The sequence below is a fragment of the Ceratotherium simum genome, chromosome 28 (genome assembly GCF_057802395.1).
Source record: "Ceratotherium simum simum isolate JZ-2026a chromosome 28, ASM5780239v1, whole genome shotgun sequence".
Taxonomy (NCBI): domain Eukaryota; kingdom Metazoa; phylum Chordata; class Mammalia; order Perissodactyla; family Rhinocerotidae; genus Ceratotherium; species Ceratotherium simum.
In genome coordinates this window covers 15,527,544-15,548,443 of record NC_141927.1, presented here as the reverse complement: position 1 = coordinate 15,548,443, position 20,900 = coordinate 15,527,544, and the positions used below count along the sequence as shown (strand labels likewise).

At 42.1% G+C, this 20,900-nt stretch overlaps 1 protein-coding gene and 1 long non-coding RNA gene across 3 annotated transcripts in view; both read right to left on the bottom strand.

Annotated features, from left to right (window-relative positions):
• STOX2 (storkhead box 2) overlaps positions 1 to 20,900 on the bottom strand; it is a 216,189-nt gene that overhangs the window by 134,010 nt on the left and 61,279 nt on the right. The gene's annotated exons all lie outside the window — the stretch shown is intronic.
• LOC147913328 (uncharacterized) lies at positions 4,231 to 9,913 on the bottom strand. The gene is made up of 3 exons (XR_015548818.1): positions 9,442 to 9,913; positions 5,001 to 5,160; positions 4,231 to 4,783 (listed from the first exon to the last, which is right to left on the bottom strand). It is a non-coding gene; the product is annotated as an uncharacterized LOC147913328 (long non-coding RNA).

Genomic DNA, 20,900 nt, shown 5'->3' with positions numbered 1-20,900 from the left:
AGAGCTCCAAAAAGAAATCTGTCAATGAGTAAAGAACAATTTCGGAGAGTGAAGCTTTCATTGTATTTCTTTGGGGAAAAGAAAAACAAAGCAAAACAAAAAAAACTTCGGCTTACCCCTTACGGGCTCTCCTTTGTGTTCCTAATCTCAATACAAAGGTTAGGATTAAAAGCATTGGCATTAAAATAGCCCGGGGTTTCTGCTTTGAAGTCTAATGATGACAATAGCTAAAATCTTCGGCAACTTTTGAGAAGGCAGAGGCCTTCAAAATCCTTTGAAATGTTAAATACTAAATTGAAGGCGTCGTTATAGAAGAAAATTTTTCATAAAAGGTGCACAATGATGCTTTTTAAATTCACACTCATTCAGTTTTCCTTCAACACCAAGACTGCATGTATGTTCCTAATTTGCTATTGTCTGCAATTCTAATTCAAAATCCAAATCAGGAACCAACTTCCTGGATTAAGCGAAGGAAACAATGGTTAAAACAGACTAATTGGACCTTAGGAAGTGACAAATTATTTCTTATTTTGGAGCTGCTCTCACTTTTTATTGGGCAAACCCACCTCTGAAGATCTAAGAAATAGGCTTTCCCAAAAAATAAAACAAAATGAATCAATTTGAAGCAGCATCATAAGGCCTGCTCTTTAGTCTTTCTCATTCCTGGAAATTCTACAAGTGGTACCTTTAGCAGGCAGGATCACTGAATCTGAAAATGCGTCCAGCAAGGCCAGGCTATGGCAAAGTTGTATAAATGAAACTTGAACTGGACAGCCCTTCAGGGATCCAGCTCTTCTGGGTGCAAATCACAGCTCTTCTCCTGCTAGCAAGTGGCCTTGGATGGTTTCTTAAGCTTTCTGCAAGTCATTTTCCTCATCTAAAACATTCAAGTAATAATTCTTACCTCAAAATACTGTTGTCAGTCATATGTGGAAGAAAAACAAACAAACACGGATAAAGAGAACAGATTGGTGATTACCAGAGGGGAAAGGGGTAGGGGGATGGTGAAAGGGGTAAAGGGGCACATATGTATGGTGACGGATAAAAACTAGACTATTGGGGGGCTGGCCTGGTGGCGTAGTGGTTAAGTTCGAGTGTTCCAGTTCGGCAGCCCGGGTTCCTGGGTCCAGATCCCAGGCACAGACCTACACACTGCTCATCAAGCCATGCTGTGACTGTGACCCACATACAAAATAGAGGAAGACTGCCACAGATGTTAGCTCAGTGACAATCTTCCTCAAACAAAAAGAGGAAGATTGGCAACAGGTGTTAGCTCAGGGCCAATCTACCACGCCACAAGAAAAAAACAGAAAAAAACCCTAGACTATTGGTGGTGAACACAATGCAGTCTATACGGAAACTGAAATATAATAATGTACACCTGAAATTTACACATTGTTATTGTTATAAGCCAACATGACCGCAATTAAAAAAAATACTGTTGTCAGGACTTCATAAGATAAATTATGTGAAAGTGCTAAGTGTAGTGTGGCATCAGGCAGGTGCTTAGAATTCTTAATAAATTAAAAAAAAAAAAACCTTTATCCTCAATCAGAATTTCATAGCTTCCATGTTTCCCACCCCATTGTCCACAACAATGCAAAACAATGTCGCAAATTCCACCCCACTGTCCACAACAATGTAAAACAATGTCGCAACCAAAGTCATAGGCCTTATTTTCCCCTTTCATCAAAACTAATCTTCATAATTTTCACCCACTCATCCTTTTGGTCAGTGAATTAATCTAAAGATTGGATTCATGCTAATACACTGGGGAGTGCTCACGTTTTCCCTTCTGCAAAGCATTTTAGCAGGACCTGTCCTGAAATGATGTTCTAGTCGAGTGCTTCTCAACTATAATGTTTGGGATCTTGCTAAAATGCAGATCCTGTAGGTCTGGGGTGGGGTCACTTCTCTTGAGCTCCCAGGAGAGTCTGATGTGTTGGTCCACAGACCAGACTTTGAGTAGCAGGGTTCTAATTCAGGGGTAACAAGAATCAAAGACCTATAGAATTTAGAGCTAAAAGAGAACTTAGAGATTTTTATCCCAAAGGTGGAAAACTCGTCAAACTAAGCTAACACATAAGTTTTTTTTATTTTTGGTCCTCATAGTCTTTTTAGAAATTGGGAAATTTTTACAGATTTATAGCATCAAAAAAAAAATCCTAAGATATCATAGCAGAGGGCTTTTATTCCGGAATGGCATCGAATGGTGGAACTGAGTAGTGGTCCTATGGATGGACCACACGCTCTCCAGGACCTCACAGCTCCATGGTCTTCCCAACACAGAGGCCAAATGTCAGTGGCTGTGTATCATGATGCATGCACTGTTGTAAACTTTTCTCACACTCGAGATATACTTCTCAATCCCCAAGTCACAGTGGTACTCAGAGGCCACGTGTTTTAAGAAACGATAGACAAGAACGTCCACTTGGCCCACTTAAGTCGTTTACATTGCCTACCTGGTAACCCCTGATCCGCCTCACTCACTCTGCAGACAAGAAAGAGGGGGGCACAGCCATTAAGCCACTTGGCTCAGGCCACAGCTGGTCAGCAGAGAGAAGAGGGGAACCCAGGTCCCCTACTGGAGGCTGAGAATTACTAACAGCTGGGCAGGCGGCCTGAGGGGGTAGCCTCTGTGCAGGTAGGGCCTTGTGGCACCTCTCAAATCACTTCGAGTTGGCAGTCTCTCCTCCTCATCCCATCTTAACATGACTAACTACTTTCATTTTTAAAAATCTCCTCTCTGGTGGAGCTCCATCTCTGGTTATTAATACTGTAAATAAGGAACACCAAGAAGCCTATTCGTCACCCACTTACAGGTCAGCGTCAACCAGGTAGGTTGCTGAGCCAAAGCTGGCATCTCCCCTAAAGGAAACAAAACTCAGACTCCCCAGACCTGCCGCACACTCGCTGGAAAGCCAACACCCACAGCCTTTGTGGACACATTTGGGAGGCTGCCAAGAGCTTGGGGCCTGGCCAAGTTGGGGGTAATGACTTGGACTGCTTGGAGTCTCCCCTTAATGTTCAAATTTTAGACACAGTCTCTGTCAAAGAAGTGTGTGTGTGTGTGTGTCAGGGACAAGATTCAGGTGTCCCCAAGAAACAGAACTCAGGTCAACAGGAGAGTTGTACCTCTTGGGGAGTGCTTGGGGTTCGAGGTAAGCATCGGCAAAATGTTCCTGTAGAAATTCTAGCTGACTTGCAGTGTCTGGGTCAACACTATCTAAAGTATTGATGTAAAACTCAACTAAGCAAGACCCCATCCCTCTCAAGAGCCAGGTTTGAAGTCAACCCTCCTCTTCATCCCTCTTTTGACAAAACACATCTTGTCACTAAAGTTCCTCAGAGGGCTTTGTAAATGAGGCACCAATCACTGCTGCGTGAAATGCAAGAGAACAGCCAACAGATGTGGAGGCTGGAAGCCCTGCTTCCCAGAACCGCAGGCTCCCAGGGATATGAGGGATAACTCTCCAGAAGCACAGCCCCCGTGGTATGCAATCCCCCTCAGCTCTTCTCTCCAAAAGGAGACCTGGCCTGAGGCAAATGCAGAGACTCCCTAGAAAAGCAATTCAGCCTCAGGGAATGCTAGCGATGAGGAGGAGACAACAGAACCACAATGCCTCTTCCTTTTGCCCCATCTTCCTAAACCCTGGCGGTGCTACTCACCACTACCTATCCAAAATTAAAGCCTGCGGGAAGTGGAGAAAAGAAAGACAAAGAAGGGAGGAACCTCAGTGTTTTTAACAGAGTAAGAACTAAAAGAATAGCAAACCAGTTGCTCCACAATGAACATCGCCTCAAGCCCCTAATGATGAGGTTTTCTGCTTGGGACAGAATATCGGCCAGTGAAAGAGGCAGCAGACAGCCGCTCAAGGTCTGAGGAATGGGAGCTCTGGAAATGTCTGTGACTCTCTTCTTGAGTGTGCACAGAAATCAAAGATATCAAACAACATGCAAATTTAATTATACTGTAAAACCAGAAGATACATGTATCGTCTCTGCATATACATGTGCACAGTTTTACAAATCAAGAAAAAATGCTATTAGAAAGAGTTCTGTACAATTGCTTAAAAGAATAAGTACATGTTAAAACACTCAAAAAATGTGATAAAAGCTCATTAATAATCTTCAGTCCTCTAGAGACTCTCTGAGCTTTCCAGGAGTCAACCTGAGATTGCAGCTGCCTAAAGAGAATTCTGTAAATCGAAGCTCTGGCCACATGGCTCTCCTCTTCTCTAAGAGACAGAAAATACAAAAAGACTTTTTTATTCAGTTATGACTACAGGGAGGGCTGGGGTTGAAGAGAATAGTAGGACATTCAGGAACACCTAAAGAAAAATGACTTACGAAAGGGTCACTTTTACCAGGGGATGAAGACTTCCCCACAATGTCACTGATAAGAAAATATCCCAACTGGAGTGGTTGCTCCAGTTCAATGTGGGTGGAATGCACCCATGCCATGTTTTTTCCCCCAAATCTCTGCAATCTGTTTATTGCCATCTGTTAGGATATTGGTACAACCACTGGGCGTACCAGTGTACCAGTGTCTAAGTCAGAACACCCCTTCTCTAAGAAAGACGGAATGATTGTCCACTCACCATTGACTGAATAGGAGCCACAAGCGAAACCGTCTCAGATATCCAGCCCATGTGGGAGGATGGGCGGGCTCCTGTGCAACAACACACACGCGCCTGGACTTTGGGTGGAGGGGACAGCAAGTCTGGAGAACCGAGTTTATCCACACGGTCCAATGTGAACTGCAGAGCACTGGAGTACAATCCTGGGAAAATGAAGGCATTTACCTGTAGGGCAGCCCTGGCAGTTTCATGCTTATAAGACTACAGCGCTGCATTACTAAGGAGCTTCCCTGGGCAATTTTTAGGAGAAGCACAAATAATAATGGTGATGAAACTAATTTATGCCTGATTTAAATAGCTCTCTTCCAAAGGACTCAAAGCTTGTTCACATACATTGTCTCACTTACCCTTTCAACATACCTGCGAGACAGTAAAGGATGGCAGTATTATGCCCACAGTATCTATGAAAACAATCCCCAAGTCACAGCATTTCAGAAGAAAGGTTGCATGTCATGCACCTTACTAAGCACTAGTCATCCTTAATAGTTGTCAAGGCAGTCTTCAACACCGTCCTAGAAATCTAGAATAGAACACGCAAAGAAATAAACCAATTCTGCAAAATTTTTATATATGCACATACAAAAATGCTTATAGACCAATTTAAACATGCCAACAGGTTATAACACGTAGAGAAAAGGCTTAAGACTCCCTTTATATTAAAAATAAAGAGACAGCTTCTGAAAAATAAGTAACACTTTACCAATCTGAGAAGTAACATTCACAGCTTATACGCAAGTCTCAGAACGTGACTTTCTGAAATTTTTACATCTTATGGTTGATTCTAGGGTTTTCATGGTTCTTCAAACTTTCACTGAAAAGCAAACAGCAGAACCACAAAGATGACTGACTAATCTCATTATGGCAGATCTGAATTCCAAAGTGTCAGATACATAGACATTGTAGGGCGAGAACACAGGGGATTAAAAAAAAAAAATGAGCAGATGGTCAATGAGTTATGAAGACCAGAGACATCAATTTATGTGGGTTTATCTTGTTTGTTTACTCAGCTTTTGGCAATAGCAGAACCCTCAGCCTAGCAACAGCTCTATCATATGCTTCTCAGGTTACAACATAGCCAGCTTCTAATTTTAAAAACCACCACTTCACAATCTGCAAGAAGCCCCTTTAGTTATCAATGTTCAATATGCTATTTCAAATCTCTGGCACATAGCCTTTGTATTTCTCCCTTATATTTAAATGGTTTAAATGCACTTGTGTTTTTTTAAAGTACATACAATATTTATACATATTCTGGAATCTGACCATAACTTTTCCTTCAGAGCGTATGCTTCAGTATAACCCTGAACTGAAGATATTTTTAATAAATAAGTCATCTTGAACAAAGTCCAAATGCCTCCCCTTGATACAAGATATAGTTTATCCGTATACTAGGGTTTTTTTTTTAAACCCTGCAACACTTCATATTACATTATTATATTAATATATGAAGTACAAATTTTTATCCTTACAAAAGTAACTAACATGGATATATAAGATCCACTATCTTTCTATTACAAACCCATATTTCTGTAGTGAATTATAGCTGCACATTTTTTTTTTTTGTATTGAATGTTTCATAAGAAGAGCTCACGGTCTGTCAGAGAAATTTTCCAAACGATAACTTATTACATAAGGAATTCATTTTTTTCCCGTAAAAAGAACTGGGCCTGAGGTGGTAGTTACAAGGCAGAATAATCACAAGCAGATGTAAAAATACTTGCACAAAGTAAAAAAAGTAATAATAATAAAATAAACTTCATATGTTTTGCTCCTTTAAAAAAAATGTCAGATATGGCAGGCAGTAAGTTGGCCCCTGATTGTCATTAATTGCCATTATTATGTGCTGCTGATGGCTCCTAATGGCACTATTTTTCTGAGCAATGGTTTTATATTATTTTTCTGGCACAAAAGCCTGTTCAAGAATACCACAGTGTTCTCATACCAAAACTAAAGTGACTGGGAGATTAAAAGCAATTAGTGTAATTTTACTCGCTGCCGTGAATGCTGAAAGTAGATCAGGATACACATTTTTGAAGGTTCAAAAACTTTTTCAAGTTTAGCAAGATTTGAAAACAGAATAGGAAACGCCTATCAGAGGCACTAAAAAAAGACATGCCCTCTGAAGGGTGGCCAACAAGAGGGCAAAGGATTCTTATTCCCTGAAAAGATTTCACAGTCGTTAAAGGGAGAAAGACACTTGAGGAAGAAAATAAAAACTAAACCCAAAACACCGTGGGCATGCCTGGAGCAGCAGATCTGACTCCGAGGTATAAAGACCGTGGTTCCCATGTAAAGATGACATCTTCTCTTAAACCCAGCCAAGAATGGTGCGCACTCGCTAGAATAACAGTCACTGTGGTCCCATATTATTTAGAACAGATAAGGGAATCAAAGAAATAAAAAGCTCATAAATAATTCTAGGCAACCATTAGGTAAGCCATATATAACCAGTATCTGCATGATTTCGACATTTAAGTTTAACTTTCAGGATGGAATCCAAAGATTTCAAGCAAGAATATTTTTACATTCAGTAAACTCCATGAATGTGAGCTTCCTAGGGGAAGTATAGCTGGAATTAATAAAAACTGTGAAATGAAGAATCCTCTTAGAAAGACCACTTTTATATTTTTAAGAATGAAGTGCTACCTGGGCCAGCCCCATGGCGTAGTGGTTAAGTGCGCGTGCTCCACTGCTGGTGGCCCGGGTTCAGATCCCAGGAGTGCACCAGCACACCGCTTGTCAGGCCATGCTGTGGCGGCGTCCCACATAAAGTGGAGGAAGATCCGCACGGATGTTAGCTCAGGACCAGTCTTCCTCAGCAAAAAAAGAGGAGGATTGGCATGGATGTTAGCTCAGAGCTGATCTTCCTCAAAAAAAAAAAGAATAAAGTGCTATCTACAAACCAGGTTCTATTAACCAGCACTTCCCCCTTCAATATAATAATAACTGAAACTCTTACTACCCTGCTCAGGGAAATAAATGAAATTCATAATTATGATGTTGAAAGACCTTGTAATGATGGAAATGCTGTGCGAACCATCCAAAGAAAGAGTTTTAAATCTAAAGATTGCTATTATTAAACAGAGTGTACTCTCATACTCATAATTCAAATATGTACACAGGTGTTCTGTGACTTAAAAAATTTATAAACCACAATCCATTGTAGAATGCATTGTCCCAGGAATCAATATTATAGATGGTAATTCACATCTCAGTCCTGAATACAAAAAGCCAGTATAATCCCTAACGCAGGTGAAATAACTACTAATAGTGTAAGAGTATTAATATACTACTTTGGTGAGCCAGCCCACCAAAGCCTTCTAATCACACTATGGCCCCAGTACTCTGTCTAGTTCTAGTAGACTATATCACAGCATTATAGTTCAGAAAAATTAGTACTATAATGTCACAGCTGCATGAGGAATGAAATAGGCATTGGTAGGTTAGTCTAAAAACTTATTCACTATTTTAAATAATTATTTTCTTTGGAAATATGGGTTCTGAGCTGCTCCAAATCAACTCATAAGCAAATTTTGGGAAAGATCCACGTGTCACATCATGGACTGCCTATTTAAAGGAGTCCTCTGTTAACCAGAAGCTCAGTCATTGGTCCTGCCACAATAAAGCCAGGAATTAATACATCACGAAAAAGAAGCAAGGAAAAGCCAACCATCTCCTGGATTCCTTTAGACTGAGGGGAATGATTCTTAAATAGCTTATCAATGTTTTCAAGTATAGGGGAACTTCCAAGGCACGGTCTCAAGCAGCTGTCTTAAGTCACTGATTGTTTCTATTTATACAATTATATCATCTAATAAGGCTTTTCACAAATCCTGCAAAAGTAACCCTAGTCTAACTTTTATCCAGATCATCAGAAAATTTAAAATTAGTGAAGCCAAAATTAATAAAGGTAAATACTGAGTTAACAAATGAATCGTGCGATAGATGACTATTCTAAGTATGCTGACAGTTATGCCAAATTTTGCCCTTATTGACTTCATCTAAGGAATGAAAACATGTTCTATTTTCAAATTGTGGAATCATGTGGTATATAGATACAGTAATACAAATTACCTCCAATGATGAAAATATAACTTAGCAAGTTGAAAAGGTGACACATGATCGTTTTTAACCTTTCATGGGATTCCTATGGCTGCAGTAAAAAAAGAACTTGGAAATCCCTTAAGAACATCTGTTTCTACCCATCGATCTATCTGCACCACTGATAACAGACGTGAACTCTGAAGAGCTTTCAATGGTAGTTTCCAGCCCCATTTAATGACTCTGACAGTATTAAGTGGTGGCTTCTATTTTCTTTATTGTCTATTTTCTTTCCTTTTTGGTGGCAAAACTGTGTTGTAACATAGCAGAGTGTGTTTTCCTGTGTTTGACATGCATGCTAAAAACAGCCTACATCATACTGTACGGGTAAACTTTAATTTCACTAACCAGAACTTTCACATAGCAAATAAATACATAATCGGTGTATGTTTAGTTGTTTCGAGTTATAGAAAATAATCTAAATTTCCAAGAGCTACATTCTCATGTCTTACCAGGAGAATCGATACCAAAGTCAAATGAACCTGGGCAAATCCTCCAAACACCAAATAAACCAAAAAAGATTCAAGGGTATTCACTGTATTGTTTAAAGACATACTTTCATGAACAATAGCAGCAAATTTAAAAAAAAAAATAGGTTTACTTTTAATAAAAGGGTTTACTCTTTTTCTAAATTCAAGGGTTTAGTTTCAACAAAAGGGTTTACTCTTAATAAACCAGAAAATTCAGTTAAGTCAGCCACCTTATTTCCACTCATTTGAGGGTTTGCTACATTCCATAAGGTTCTGAATTGGAGTAAAAGACTAGTATTGTTGCACTCGAGAGAAAAATCGAGCATCTGAATCCTTCTCAGCAATCGGGATTACAGTGCTGCTGTAATATGCCGTCCTCTAGGTTAATCATCAGTTCCTTATTTTCCTAGGTTTTTCACATGCACCTGAACAACCTTCCAAAGCATGGTCTCAGCGCCGACATTTCTGATGTCATTCATCCACGATGACATTTGTCTTTGGAGTAGCTTCTGCCGCCTCATCAGCATACCCAGACAACCTACGAAGATACAGATAGGTCCTCTGGTATCCAACCCCTAGGTTGGTACGAGAAGGACTTGAAGAAATGATTGTCCACAGCTATCTGGGATTTTAGTGTCTACTCTAAAAACGTCACTACACTTTATTAGCAAAATTGTTTCAGTGATTTATTGGCCTGATGTCCAAATGTTTTCCTAACGTTTCACCTCAGAGGCCACTGAGAGGCTGCAGTCAGGGTGATAACGCTGAAGAGAGGCATTTAGGGTAAACACAGACTTGCTGAGCAGGTGCCCAAATCCCAAACCTCAGATACATGCCAACGTCTGAAAGGCATCAGCTGACACAGCATATTAATTTGATTCCCTATCATACAAACTTCAAACTGTATGAGGAGAAAGCTGAAGGAGTTCTGACTCTCTCAAGCAATCTGCTTCTCCTTCTTCTGCACCCCTTCTGATAGCACTCTGTGCGTGCTCTAGTCTGACACGGGGCACTTTATGATAAATTGCTTCTGTCTGTTTCCTTCCACGGGACAGAGAGATATCCTTGAGGAGAAGCTATTCACTCTGTATCTCCTGAGGCCAGCACAGAACCAGACACAGCAAAGGGGCTCAGTGAATATCAACAGACTAAGAGTAATCACACAAGCCAAGAATTAACCATACGGGAAAAGAGCCCGGATGGGGAACGTACTTGGAGGTATTAAAGGAAAACTTTTCTCCGGATGACAAAGAACAGATAACAGCCAGTCGCAGCGTAAGGCAGGATCATGGTTGATGGGCCACTGCTCTGAGAGACTGTGACATTTTTATATAATTTTAATGATGATCTGACCAAGAAAAAATGAGACAAATTCAAAGGAGCTTTGGTGAATCTTTTTCTTCCTATCCCTTAAATTCCTTGTGTCTGCCTTCCTGTGGCCCTCCTCATGCTACATTAACTATCCTCCATTCTGTATTCCCATAATGGTTTTGGTACCAGGAGCATGGCCTTTTACTAAATTGTATATATCTCTTCCAACAGACTGCAAGCTCATTTAGGGAAAACAACAGTGCTTTTTATTCACAGAGCCTGGCACCCTCGAGGTGCTTAATATGTTTGTTGCAATTGCTACCGCAAGTGTTCATTCCTTTTCTATAGCCTCTGTCCACCTCATGGACCAAGAGATAGGTAAACCCACAATCCTACCTCACCCCATCCTAGTATCCGGGAAGAGAGAGAATGAATACTCGGGCTTCAAAACAAACTATGAACTGTCCTTTTCATTCAGTGGAGTTTCCACTGCGTGCAAAGCTCAACTAGAGATTAAAGACACACACACACACACACACACACACACAAACACACACATATACACAGTGAGGTTTTAGCCTCCAGAAGCAGAGAGAGGGTATATGGGATAAACCACAAGGCAGTAAACATTCATAATACTGGCTAAAGGTGTGGTATAGACGATAACAGCTCTAAGAGAGATTCTTTGTGGATTGTGGTGGTCAAGAAAGTCTTCCCAGAGGAGCTGGGATTTGAAGAACTGTGACCTCTGATATAGGTGCAGAAGAAAAGAAAATAAAGTATTCCAGACTCACAAGGAGAGATCAGTAGATCCATGGAGAAGAGACCATGGATTATCATGAGAAGAGACTAAAAGTGGGGAAATGCAAAGTTTTTCAGGAGGATTATAAAACAATTAGTTTTGCTGAGACAGATCATCAAAGGGGTAACACTGGAGGAGTGGTTAAGGAAAATACAGGTTGAGAGGTTTGGGTTTGATTCTACAATAGCATGTTCCAAAGTGGGATTTGCAGAATAAAATTCCTACAAGTTGCTATTAAAGGGGTTGAGGCAGAGGTTCAGGAGTTAAATAAGTTTGGAAAATATTATTCTCTCTCTTCTGGAGATTAACAATGCATTTCAGAATATTAAAGTCACTGAGAAGTCCTGCAGGGAAGAGCCCCATTTACCTCTGTTTCCTCCTATTTCAAAAATTTTGTTTTGAGAACCTAATTTAAGAGATGCTGAACTCCAGGCAATGCAGAGTACTAAAATAAAGTAACATTCACATTTTCACAAAGTGTAGACCACAGAGTTAACAGAATGAAGACAACACAGATGGAGCTGGAGCTGGGACACGGAGAGAATCAAAGGTGTGAAGAGATGTGAAAATCTGTGAGGAATTATAAAAGTTGAAGTTAGAACTGAATCAGGCACTTTTCCACAAACTTTGCCAGAGTTCAGTGGGGTTTCTGTGAACATCTCTCAAAAACATTTCCTGCAAGTTCAGAGAGGGTTGTGTAAATCCCTAGATAAGAGCAGAAAAAAATTAAAGAAGAGGAGTCCGTATGGAAACAGGTAGGGAAGGTTGCAAATGATCTATAAATGGACTCTTTTCTATGTAAATATGTATCCTTGTAGATAATAATCCAAAATCAAAGCCATGCATGGTTTAGAACATTTATTTTTTAAACGAGATAAGACTGGTTCCTGCTTCGACATCGTAGAATCCGGAAGTATAAGCACAAGACTAATGGAAATGCTGTGAGTTCAAAGGGCAAAGTAATTAACTTAGTGTTCAAAACAGGAGTGGATTTATGATTTTCAACACTTGGAATCTCCACTGATCTGCGTTCTTCATGCTAAGCATATGGAAGTTCTTTACAAATGTGGTTTCTAATCCTTTCACAGAGAGAGGAGTTTCAGGCTCAGAAAATAATTGAACTCTTTCAAGAGACCATTTCGTAAACACTAAATAGCAATTCTCTGGGCTGGTATTTTCCAAATGGCATTTCCAGAACTTGCATTCCTTGAGATGTCAATGGACGCTGTTCTACGGCCAGGTGTGGGAAATGGCAAGGTTAATATACTTCTTTACCGCAGAACTTCTCAGAGCCTTTACAACATTCTACACTGGGACTCTCTAGAGGGAGGTGGCACCGTGCACCACGTCCATTCACTCAACCCGGGACCCCTTCTTTCATGAGTACTGTATGTGACTGATGTTCCACAAATAACCTTCTGGAAGACACAAGACTACCTGTTCCCTGTAGGAGTTAATTTGTTTCTTAGGAAGATTCTGAGGCATTATGACATTAATAATCCAAATGGGAGGATCACTGGGCTCTTTGGTGTGATAAAAAGAGTTCTGCGACAAGCCTTAAGCCCTCACAAATTCAATCACCTCACCTCTAACAGGAAATAACCATACTCTCCTGTGGATTCACAGGGTGGTCGTGAGGATCAATGGAGATCACATGGGAGTGCACTTTATAAAAGGAAAACGCATTATCCAGTGCTCAGCAAGACACTCTTAGGAGGAAGAGGAGTGGACGCAACCTCTGCCTCTTCTGAATTTCCTCAGTACACTGTGCCTCTCATGGCACTGATTACAGTTGATAATAAAACCCACTTCAATGAGAACAAAACCCAATTTTCTCCCATAGTATATCAGGCACTAACGATGTGGATCCTGCCTACTCAAGGACCGCTTTCTCATGCATCCGGCCTTTTTCCTGTTCTTCAAAAACGTCAAGACCTCACGCCTCTCCCTCTGCAAAGGCTGCCTCTCCCCAGGTCTTCCCAAAGGTCACTTCTGCAGAAGCGCCTTCCCTGGGGCCGGCCCTGTGGCGTAGTGGTTAAGTTCCTGCACTCCGCTGCAGCAGCCCAGGGTTCACAGGTTTGGATCCCAGGCACGGACCCACACACCGCTTATCAAGCCAAGCTGTGGTGGTGTCCCACATACAAAATGGAGGAAGATTGGCACAGAAGTTAGCGCAGGGCCAATCTTCCTCACCAAAAAAAAAAACAAGGGCCTTCCCTGACCATCCTTTCAGAAGGACCCTCTGATGGCCATTCTCCAGCCCATCAATCTATCTTATTTTCTTCATAACACTTAGCACTATCTGAAATCATCTTATGGATTTATTCATGTACATTTTTGTTGTCTGGCTCCTCCCTCTGGAATGTAAGCTCCATGAGGAAAAGAACCCTGGCTACCTGTCCACAGTGGTCTAGTGCCTGGAATCTAGGGGACTCTCACTGCGTATCTGCTGAGTAATAGAAGTTTAGGCAAATGGATACTTGGCAGGAAGGGAGGGGGGTCATGCAGAAGTGGAGGGATGAGGAGGTTTCTGTGATACCCCTAATGTTCTCGTTTTTACTGGATGGTGCTTTCCTGGGTGGGTTCACTTTGTGATAATTCATCGAGCTGTAAATTTATATTTCACCCTCTTTGGGGTCTTGATTTAAACTAAAATGGCTTTTGTTGTATTGGTGTTTATATAATTATGAATACAGGAATAATGATAATTGTTCCTATTTTTGAGGACACGCAAGGAGCCCTACACTCTGCTAGCTACTTCATTTATGTCATTGCATCGAGTCCTCAGAAAAACCCTGTAAGTAAACACTACAACCCACTTTACAGATGAAGAAACCAAGGCGCACAGAGAACAAGTAACTTGTTCATGGTCATAGAGCTAGTAAGCAAAACCAGGATCCCAGAAGAGTTTGTTCCAATTCTAAAATTCACATATGTTCTACTAAACCCTGCTTGAAAGTCACTTCTAAAGTCAGGATAGGGGGCCAGCCCAGTGACGTAGTGGTTAAGTTCACATGCTCTGCTTCAGCAGCCCAGGGTTCGCAGGTTCGGATCCCAGGCGTGGACCTACACACTGCTTATCAAGCCATGCTGTGGCAGGTGTCCCACATATAAAGCAGAGGAAGATGGGCATGGATGTTAGCCCAGGGCCAATCTTGCTCAGCAAAAAGAGGACTGGCAACAGGTGTTAGCTCAGGGCTAATCCTACTTACCAAAAAATAAATAAATAAATAAAGTCAGGATGGGTATTTCAGGGTGTCCTTATCTTCCCCCATGATCTTTTCTATCTAGAGGCTGTCACAGGCTAAGAGTGGCTGAATGCTCCCTTACTCCACACCTTCTCAGGTACCTGTGAATGCCACAGCCCGACGAACTTGATCTGTGCATCAAACACACCAGAAGTGGTCTAGTCTGGTCCAAACGCAGACAGTGGGCAGAAAGGGCACTGACTGCCCCAGAGCAGCAGGGGAGACGACCTGCCGAGGTGACGGGTCCACTCTCACTTGGGGGATCTTTGGGCTCCCCAGGGGTGGGGGCAGCTTCTTCTCTGATCTGGGGGCTCATGTCTGCTCCTGAATTTGAAATCTGACCAAGTTCTGGTGTTTCTCCCCAGGCCACTTAGAACTTCTTTTGAAGAAACAGCACTTCTAGTTACGAGAGATCTGGAGAAATAAGCAATTATGGGGAGAAAATACACTTTGATTTTTTTTCCCAAATAACTACTTGAATCGCTGGATTAGTGTACCATAACATTAACTAAAAAGGATTTGTTTCTCCAAATAGAGGGTCACCTTGGAGTGATTAGCATGGCTGCCAAAATATAATCCCTTTGTGAACGACTAAAGGTGGCACTGACAAGTTTCTACAGGAAGAAGTCTGGCAGGCCAGTACTGCAAGAAAGGCCTCGACTTACACCCGAGGAAACGCAGATGGAAATGAAATTGTTTGCTTTTCCTTCCATGTGTCTGACAGATTCCCCCAGTTTCTATGGGGTTTATTATAAAGGTGTCAGACCCCATCAGAAATTTGATGGCAGCCACACATTATCAAATAAATAAAAAGAGCACTCTTTCGTCCTACCTTTGAAGTCTTTCTTAAGTTACTCTGAATAGCATCTCCCTCTGCCAAGTTCCCCGATTCTTGCATAATGAGATGCTTTCTAATTAGCATATCACAAATATTCCTATCTTCTTCACAAGTCCAGATACATTTTTAAATGTTTCTTTTAAAGTACATCAGGATTTTTCACACTCTATAAAGAGGGAGGAGAATTAAAGCAATGTGTCAGCTCGATTCTCCAACTTTTTTTTCCTTTTTCTTTTCTTTGTTTTTTAACTAGGAAGGCGGCAGCATAAAGTGGTGGAAAGGTCACAAGACAGGAAGCCAGAAGTCCTGGATTCGGATTTTGGCTGAGCTGCTAATTAGCTGCAACACTTTCTGCAAATTGCTGCACCTTCGAGGGCTTCGGTTTCCTTTTCAGCAAAATGAGGAGGATGGACCAAGCAGAATGTCCTCACAGTTTAAAACACTGTCTGGGCCGGCCCGGTGGCATAGCGGTTAAGTGTGCATGCTCCGCTGCAGGTGCAGTGGCCCGGGGTTCACAGGTTCGGATCCCGGGTGCGCACCGACGCGTCGCTTGTCAAGCCATGCTGTGGCGGCGTCCCACACAAAGTAGAGGAAGATGGGCACGGATGTTAGCCCAGGGCTGATCTTCCTCAGCAAAAAGAGGCGGATTGGCATCGGATGTTAGCTCAGAGCTGGTCTTCCTCACAAAAAAAATAAATAAAAATAAAACACGGTGATTCTATTTGTGAAGCTTGAATTAATTCCTTGTCTCCTCATTCAAAAACTGGAGCAAGTTATTTTCTTTGACTTAATGCACAGCGAACTAAATACAAAACAGGTATAAACATCAGCAAAAAGGGATGTGATTTTAAAGGGACGTAGATGTTTACTTGCAGAATTTTGTATTACCTTTGAACAGCAAAAAGGTTTTTTGCCTCTTCCCTAGAGAAGTATAGTTAGATTTTTGCCTAGCTTTAATATGTTGACAAACATGTAAACACACAAATATTATAATCTGCCTTTATATCAGTGAACACAATTGACATGAACTAATCCTAATAGAAGGAATATTGTGACAATAAAAATAAAGTCCTAGATATCAAGAAAGCTTTCTAATCTTCCTGTATACTAGGAACAAAACAATCCAGTCAGTTCAATAAAACAATTTGGAATGCACAGTAACATCTGGACTTCAGGATCTGACTTGTAATATCAAAATCATAAAAACGTAGAAATTTATCCTGGTTTCCATGATGAGCTCCCGGGGAGCAAGGACCATGCTGGCTTTCCGGGCTTCACTATTTAATTTGCCTAATCACAACTGTCTGCTGGGGGACTGAGAATTCACTGGACAGGGCTTCATCCCTGGACCTGCCATCTTTTTCTCGCCACAGCCACACCAACACCCACAATCTGGCCCCCCGCCTTCCTTCCAAGGGCTGCCCATGGCGCCCCACTTTGCGGACTCCCGGGCCTGGCTTCACCCAGCGCCTCCACCTCCCACGCCCTGCGCGTCCTGGCCACCTCTGTCCTCCTTGATCACCACCAACTTAACTCTGTAAGTGCCTGTCACACTTCAAGACTAGCTCTGATGTCACCCCATCAGAGCCCTTTGCTCCCACAGCACTGTAGTCCTGCCATATTGTATCTGTCTGTCTACACAGCTGTCTCCCGCCCTCACTGCGGCAGGAGCCAGAGCCCAGAGGTGCCTTGGTCACATCTGCAGCCTCAGGACACCCAGAGGACAATGGAGAGAAAGAGAATGGCCAGAGAGAGAGCAAGACGCTGAGCGCAGCACTGTGGACATGCCAAGAACTGGCCCGCCATCATCCCCAGAGCCCCGCCTTCCTGAAAGATGTACAAAATAAGGCTCTCATGTATGATAAGCACCAAACTGTGGTCTAAATATCTTATTCCTGATGAGAGAAGGAATAATAAAGACTAAGAAAGTCAGAAAAACCTTCCTATATGAAGAGGAGAGTGTGTGTGTGTGTGTGTATGTGTGTGTGTGTGTGTGTGTGTGTGTGTGTGTGTAGGCAATAGGAAGCCTCTGATGTGTTTCCCACAGAAAAATAGCAAGAATGAAAAAAGTTTTAAGAAGATTACCTAGCAGTGGTGTATCCATACACTGAAATGACACAGAGATTAAAGTACAAATTATTTCAAATTACTGTGCAGCCATGAAAAATTATTACAAATAATTATATTTATAGATGTGGAAAAGGAATCATACAGGTTAAGTACAAAAAAGTGGCTACAAAACATTATAGGTAACAGAATCACAATCTGTAAGATATTTTTCACATTTTTGTATAAGAAAGTATTTAGACATGTAGATACCATAGAGAAAAGTTTAGAAGGATAAGTATCAGAGCATTAATAGGGATGCTATCTGAGTGGTGCAATATGTGATTTTTCCCTTCTTTCTTTCTTTCACTTTGTTTATCTGTATTTTCTAATTTTTCCTGCCATGAATATGAACCACTTGGGTAATGTTTTTAAATCTCTGAATAAGTCAATAGCTGATTTATATCAAATAGTGTGGGAAGGAGGTGGTGAGGACTTGGCCGCGGGCAGGGGCAATAAGAATAGAAAGTAGGAAATAGAGTTGAGAGCAATTACAGAGGAAGAGCTGACAGAAGCGAGTGGCTGACTGGGTGGGGAATTTAAGGGAAATCAGAAATCTAGTGTGACTCCCAGATTTCAGCCTAAGGAAGTGGGGGAAAGGTTGGTTACACTGCCAGAAATGGGGCAAGATGGAGGGCAGTTAGCTTGAGGAAAAGATAATTTCCTCTTAGACGTGGTCTGTTTGAAGTGGTGACAGGTCATCCAAGAGAGACTGAAGTTCAAGAGAGAGGGCTCCAGGTGGCTGTAGATTTGAGTCACTCCCCCACCCCAGGTCAGAATAGGTGCCCCTCCATGGGTTTCCACAGGAGCCATATTCCTCCCAGTGGGGCGACTTCCAGGCTGTGCTGAGGTGACCTTTCTCCTCGTCTCTCTTCCTCACCAGACCAAAGACTCAAGGAGGCAGGGACCCATCTGTCCTGTCATTCCACCCTCAATGCCTAGATTGATCTCTGGTGCATAGTAGGTACTCAATAAATGTGTGACAAGTGGATTACTGAATGCTCTAATGTGACAGCTGAAGCAGGGAGAGTGGATGAAACATCTGAGAGCAAGATAAAGGAACTAGGCAGGACTGAAACTTGGGAAATACTCACAGGAGCGTGAGAGGGAGCAGTGCTGCCAAGAAAATAGAAGCAAGATAGATGCAAAACAAGGACAATGCAGCTTTCCAGAAAGCAAGGCGGGGAGGGTTGCAAAACAGAAAAGGAAGCCAACAATGAGCACTGTGGCCGAGACCGTGGAGGAGACCGGACTGGGAACAAGTCCATCAATTACAAGGAGACTGATGCTTCGGGGCAGAATAATTTCAGGAAGAAAGTAAAATGAATGAAAGCAGAAGAGTCTTCTAAGTTGTAGGGTGAAGAGGTAAAATAACACGGACGAGGAAAAGCTGAGTCTCGGCAGGACTTCTTCAAAATCAGAGAGGGAGACGGCACAGGGCAGCACGCAGGAGGCAGAGTCGAGGATGCGGCGGAAGGAGTCGGCTTGGATGGGATAACCTTGTGGGAGGCAGGATTACCCTTGAGAAGGAAGAGGAAGGCTCGTTTGATCTCCTTGTCCTCTAAACCCTGCAGCCCTCGCAGCCTACACCACACCATTTAGCTCTAACTACACACTCCTATCATCCACGGCTGCTTGCCATGCCCTCTCTCCTCCTTTAGATGGCATACACCAAAACTCCGGGACTTTCCACAGTAAATTCTCCAGGAGATTTGGTCATTGACTGTTTAAATCCCGTAGGATAAGTGCCAACGAGAATACAACTCCAGACATGAACATATAGGCAATACCTTTTAAACAGACACTACTGCAAAAAAGACTATTTTTAAAGTAACACCTTGACATCTCTCTTCCTTTCTTCTCTAACAGTGAAATATCCCTTTATACTTGGGCAAGGGAGTTATCATCCCCAAGAATCCATGCCAGCTAATTGCAAGGCGACGTTCATGTGCACCAACCTACCATTAGCTGCGAGTCCGCTGGGGACGGGTGGTGAGAGCAGTGGCTGCTTTAGTGAAGGCACCTGCAGACAGATCCCTGGGCTGTCCTTCAGTCGAATGGAGACTGTCTCCAGATCCCAGGGTGCACACTTAAGGCGTTTCTGTGAGAGGCATATGCCTGCAGCAAGACTCCAGAGAAACCTCTCAGGGAGCCCCCAGCCAGGCCAGGAATGAACCTCTAGACTGGAAGCTGACTCAGGACAGACCTGCCAAGGGAGCTGCTGGCTTCAGCTGAGCTTGCCCTGCTCCTAACCCACACCAGAGCAGCTGAGACCAGAGCATTCCTAGAATCTGTGCAATGAACTCAAGATTCCTACCAAGCTGGGACCACTAGGCAGCTAAAATGCCACGTGTCACTTCGAAAATGGAGGTGAGGGGCCCGCATGTGCCCTCCATTCGCACACTTCCAGACAAATCATTAACATTCCTCAACACATAATTCCAACCACACATTCTGCTGAAGAAAACCTTGTTGCTGGCTGGTTCACATGTATTTTGCAATAGGAAAAATCAACTATGCCTATTTGGCACTTTTCTTCTTAAGCTTTAAGATGCTTACATACCCATAAAAAAGTATATTACAAACATATTCATAATAAACTTTACCAACGATTTTCCCACACTGAGATATTTTTAAAGTGTATGCTAAACATACAGCCATTAGCTTTTCTTCAATAATGAGCTTGGGTTTCCAAGCTACTCTGGCCAAACATTACACTTTCCAGCAAGAAAAAGTGAACATGTGGAAATTATACAAACTTTTTTAGGACACTGGGGTCCATTTAATATACTGAAGCAATAATTTATCAAATAGGACCCAAGAGTCCAGAAAGTCTCATGGCCCCTTTCACACATGCTAAATTACTCCCCCAAGACTAGTCCGTGAACTAAGAATCCGCCTCATTAAATGAAGAAAAGGAATGGGCTGTACTAACACGACAGAGCAACCTGCAGGAGGAGAGACTCGAATATACGCTTCAATTGCAAAGAGAACAGTTGGGATGAGTAGTTTTCCGAATTAAACACAAACTCAAGTGTGTGATTCAACTCACTTGCTAACCTAGTGTTCAACAGGTGTGGACATTAGCTCTGTTATTTCCACCCTCCCTCATTTTAATTTGGCCAAGCGCTTGCTCCGTGTTTGATTGTTCTGCCAATTTTAGGTTACCAAAGAAAAAACTGGGGTGAAGAGTTTCTTGCTAAACATTAAGATTTCAGGGCTTGCAAGGAAAGAACAACTCTATCCATGGAACATTTCATATGCAGCAGACCAGTCTAAGTATCAAAGATCTAAGATTTTAACGTTGCCAAACTAGCCAAGAATTGCCAAGTATTATACTAAATTCATATGCACATTAAAAAAAATACTCCCTGTTGATAAACA